Consider the following 4797-nt stretch of genomic DNA (forward strand, 5'->3'; position numbering starts at 1 on the left):
GACTCTGACCCTCGGAGAAGAGAGGGTTCCCATGGAGAAGGCTTGTTTCACTAATTGCACAGAGCACCTGGCCACAGGATTATGAATACTGACCTTTCCTGGTATACCCAGATGGATCCTTCCATGGGCAGCGCCGAGTGCCCAGCAGTGGAGAGAAAGGGCTCTGGAAAGTCAGCAGAGCATTCTTTTGTTTCGGTCTAAACCACAGACAAGGAAAATCAGAATTTTCTCTCTGGACTCAGGGCCCCCCATCTTCTTTTCCAGTAAAAAAAAAAAAAAAAAAATCAAACTGAGAGGTATTTCAGGATTCTACAGTCATGATGTCTTGACTGCCTACAAATGATTAATTCTTGTCCTGGCAGTGATCAAAGGAAATCTGTTTCTAAACAATGCTGCCACATGAACAGAATCAAGAAGAAAGATCTGGAAAAGGTGTTCTCCTACCCAGGGGCTGCAACACATGCTCAGAGGGCATTTGCATCAGGATGAACAATAGAAATATGCATTTCTCCATCCATTTGTTTATTTCTTCTTCATTCAATAGCTATTTACTGAGTGTGTTGGGCACTAAGGGCTAGGGAAGGGACAAAAATGAATGCATTTCACAAATATATGTTGAACACTTACGATGTGCCCGGCTCTGTATCAGGGGCTGGGGATCAGTGATGAGTAAGACCAGCCAGCTCCCTTACCTTATGGAGCCTGCCTTTTGCTGGGGAAAGACAGACAATGGGCAAACAAACACATAACTAAGCAAGATAATGACCAGGAAGGAAGTATGATCAAGAAGGTCAAAGAGGTAGACATTCCTGGGAGAGGCCAATTTGAAAAGAATGGTATTGCCGCTAAAACTTGAAGGTTAACAAGGCAGTAGTTACATAAAGAGCCAGGATGAGCATTTCAGCCTAGGGAACAGTGGAAAGTGGGAAAGGTCACGGTGTGTTCGCAGCACTGAAGGGACCCACATACTGATCTCTTCCATGTTATTCAGATACCAGATTCAGCAGCAGTAGAATGATTTATGGCACGAGGGGCATCGAAAAATGAATATAACTTTTCCAGGAGAAGATGGAGGCGTCCATGCCTTCCTGGCAGATGAGGGTACAGATCCAGTGGTGGTAATGTTCCAAGGCCCCAGGGTCCATTCCTCTGGGGTTGATAAGGTTAGGACACGAAGGAATGAAAAGCACTGCTGTGCTGCAATAGTTAGAATGGATTCGACAAGCAAGGGACTTCCTACAACGGAGAACAACTGTTGCATTACCTTGCAGCAAATGAAGAAAGTGCTAGAATTTATTCAATTACCAAAACATAGCCCCATTTATGGTGACATTTAGAATTCTAGTTCTACTGAGTTTTACGCTGTTTATGGTTCTATGCCTGCCAAAGGAATGATTTTCAACTTGAAATGTGATCCTGTATATGACCGTGGAGCTGGTGTTCTAATGTCTAACTTATTTAGTCCTCATAGCCATATATTAAGGTTAGCTGGGTTTAAAAACCTGGCGAACAAATGCAATCATGGAATGTTAAAAAATACAAACCTATTTCTAAACCAGCAGCCTCTGATCCTACATATTTTGCTTGGTGCCCACATGGGGAGCACATTTTAACTGCCATGCATGCTCCCAGGTTGGGTACAAGCTTTGGCATTAATAATGGGTACAAACTTTGGCATTATGCCAGCCCTATCCTGGCAGCCATTTTTTGGATAGGCTATTTCCAGCAAAAACATATCTTATTAAGCAATTAAAAGCAAAGTACCCGACGAAGAATCTAAATTTGCAGTGGTTGGTAGACTCTCAGCTTAAGAAATAAACCAATCACCAATTCCAAGCTCTCAGAGAAGACACCACTGCTGAATTAGAAATCACAACCAGGAAATGATAAGCCATTATCAAAAGCAGCTCTTAAAAATCAAAGGCAATATGAGGCTAAGAGAGCTCCAAAGCAGGAAGCAAGAAATAACAAGAACCAAGATTTGGCACCTACCCTGCCCCACGGAGCACACCCCGAAATACTGTCTCTGTTCACATCTGGAGACCCTGAGACAGATGAAAAATTCAAGACTCAAAGACCTGAAAGCAATTGAACCTTGAAAGAACAATCAGCAACAGAAACACAGAAAAACTCTAAGTCGGAGAAATTTTAAGAGATATCATTCTTCTCCAGGAGCAGGAAGATCTGAAATTGGTTACTCTAAAGATTGACAGAGAGCAAGTTGTTAGCATAAATCAGTGGAAATACATCTTCTGTCTAAAACTCCGCAGAACACCTGAATTTCACCTGCCCAACACGTACCCACATTGTTTACTGCTCATCTATAACTCAACCATATATTCCATTGGAATATAAGTGAAATTAGTTAATAATGTCCATTAAATTGGCTTTTCCTACATTTCAATACATGTTGAAAAGAGATGCAAATTTCATAGCTAAGCTCAAGGGACTGCAAGTCAAACATCATTGTTATTCAGTATAATTTACCATATAAATGAATAAAGACATTTTAAATTTAAAAAAAAAATGCAACCCATTAGATTGGATAAAAGAAGTCAGTGCAAAACAAGCAAGGTATACAAAAGTTCATTTCTGGGAGTGCCTGGGTGGCTCAGTCGGTTAAGCATCTGACTCTTGATTTCAGCTGTGGTCATGATCTCAGGGTCCTGAGATAGAGCCCTGAGTTGGGCTCTGCGCTGAGCCTACATAGGATTCTCTTTCTCCCTCTCCCTGTGCCCCTCCCCCTCTCACACACATCCTTGCACTCTCTCTCTCTCTCTCTCTTAAAAAAAAAAGTTCATTTCCATAACTTTAGAATGAATGTTAATTTCTTTCTCTTGAACTTGTATTCACTTACTAACTTGTTCAGGAGAAACTCAATACAGTAATTTTCTGAAAAACTGAATTGCTTTATAGTCCACTTCCTCCTGGAGCATTTAAAGTCCCCATTATTGTATTTTTAAACCAAGACTCTATCCATTGAGGATCCCCAAAAGAGTCTGAACATGTGCCTGCGTGTCATTTCTCATCACAAAAAGGAATTTAAGCAGTCTCTTTGGTAGCCTGGAATGGTCAGAGATGGAGCTGGACACGGAATTCTGGTGTGCTGAGCCTCTCATTTATTTCTGTATGTGTATTTCTTGCCTCCCACAAGCTAAGCTTTGTCTAAACATAGTCAAGATAAATTTAAAAATCTCATGTGGAGTCTGTCGTGAAGGACATTGATAATATATGTGAAAGTTTCTAACAGGTAACTGAACTTTAAAAAAAAAAAGTCATCTAATTAAAGCAGTAGAGCACAGAGAAGAGAATGCTCTGTAGCAAGAACAGGATCCAGAGAAACTGCTTTGAGAAACCAGAGGGCTGTAGCCCCATTCAGCTCCCTGCCTGTGATACCACTTGCATAGGAAGACTGGGAAGTCACATTTCCGCTAGCTCGCCCTGGATCCCTGTCTAGACCCAGCTGCCTGGCAGAAGCAGGTCTCCGTGAAGCCTCCAGCAGGGCCGGAGGATGGCTGAAGTTTGTGAGGAGGGCACCATCCATTCAGAAGGTGGTAGGTCTCCTGTGATTTTTCTCTGTTCTCAAGTTTTTATCTTGAATACAAACTTGAGTTGTTTGCGTTGTTGCAGGACACAGAATTTCTCTTTTAAACTTTACGTAGCTGATCCTAGGTGCAACCACGATCCATGCTCTCTTTCCTTCTGGAGAACTCTGCTACTTCCCCCTGTGGGCAGCAGGATGCCATCTCAAACACGGAAGGCATGCTGTAACGTGAGGAGCGTGTTCCTGCTGCCGTGCTCTTCAAGGCTGCGTCCACGGTGACCAGAGACAAGGCAACTAGGTATGTGGGTGCCACGGGACCCTTTCACACTGAGGTCGTTGGGAGGTGAATGGTTCCTTAGAACAATAGCTGCTTGGAGAGATGGGAATCTCTTCCCAATGGAAAAAGTGAAACTCATGGAGGAAATAAAGGCTCTAAAGGCAACATTTCTTGCCATTTCCCAAGAAGGGATACTAGAAATAAAGGGTTTCATTTTCTTCCTGTATATCTTTTCTCAGAATAACCCACTGAGCCAGCAATGGCGGTGGTTTCTCTGCCCAGAGTTTCTGATGAGGTGAACCACGCTCCACGTGGAAAGCAAGGGGTGTCTTCTGCGTGAAGATAAACAGGTCTCCTGTGAGTCTTAGGGAAAGTCGGAATTCTTCCTCACACTGCTGTAGCTCTGTGACCCACATCCTTTCCCTAATTCCTTGGCCAGAGAAAATGCGGGAAAAGCTTTCACTTCCCTCAGCTCCTGGAAAACCATTTGAAGTCTGGTTCCTGCAACCAGGTCCTTTCTCTGGGAGAACCCGATGAAGAGTGTCCCAAGACATTTGTTCTCAGGTCTGACTCAGAGGTAAAAGAAAGGTCCAGGAATGTAGGGAGAGTAAGAACCTCAAAATCAAGCCAAACATCGTGGGTTCCCCTTGTGCTTGGGTGGGGGAGGGGAGAAAAGACGAGGCTGTTTCTGCCTTTGCTTCTGCTCCACGCCGGGTAAGAAACCATGCCATCACCCGTCCTGCCTGACTCCTCAGGTTTCCCAGGTATGGGGACCCAGGTAGCATATCTGTCACTCATCCTTCTTGGAATCAGCACCCTGGAATCACAGGCCTCCTTGGAATCTGCTTTCTACCCATTCTGTAATTAGAAGCTATCCTTTTGTTCACATCAACATACAGTTTACAAAGTCTCTTCGCATTGTTCACCCAAGTCAATTTACTGAGAGACAACCTGGAGAGAACACAGTATGAGACTC

The 4797-nt window shown here is 43.5% G+C and overlaps 1 pseudogene; it reads left to right on the plus strand.

The window, feature by feature from the left end:
• Positions 1–1043: 1043 nt before the first annotated feature.
• On the plus strand, positions 1044–2355 carry LOC118549501 (eukaryotic translation initiation factor 2A pseudogene; annotated as a pseudogene).
• Positions 2356–4797: the final 2442 nt, after the last annotated feature.

Source organism: Halichoerus grypus, chromosome 7 (assembly GCF_964656455.1).
Source record: "Halichoerus grypus chromosome 7, mHalGry1.hap1.1, whole genome shotgun sequence".
In the NCBI taxonomy this organism is placed as follows: Eukaryota; Metazoa; Chordata; class Mammalia; order Carnivora; family Phocidae; genus Halichoerus; species Halichoerus grypus.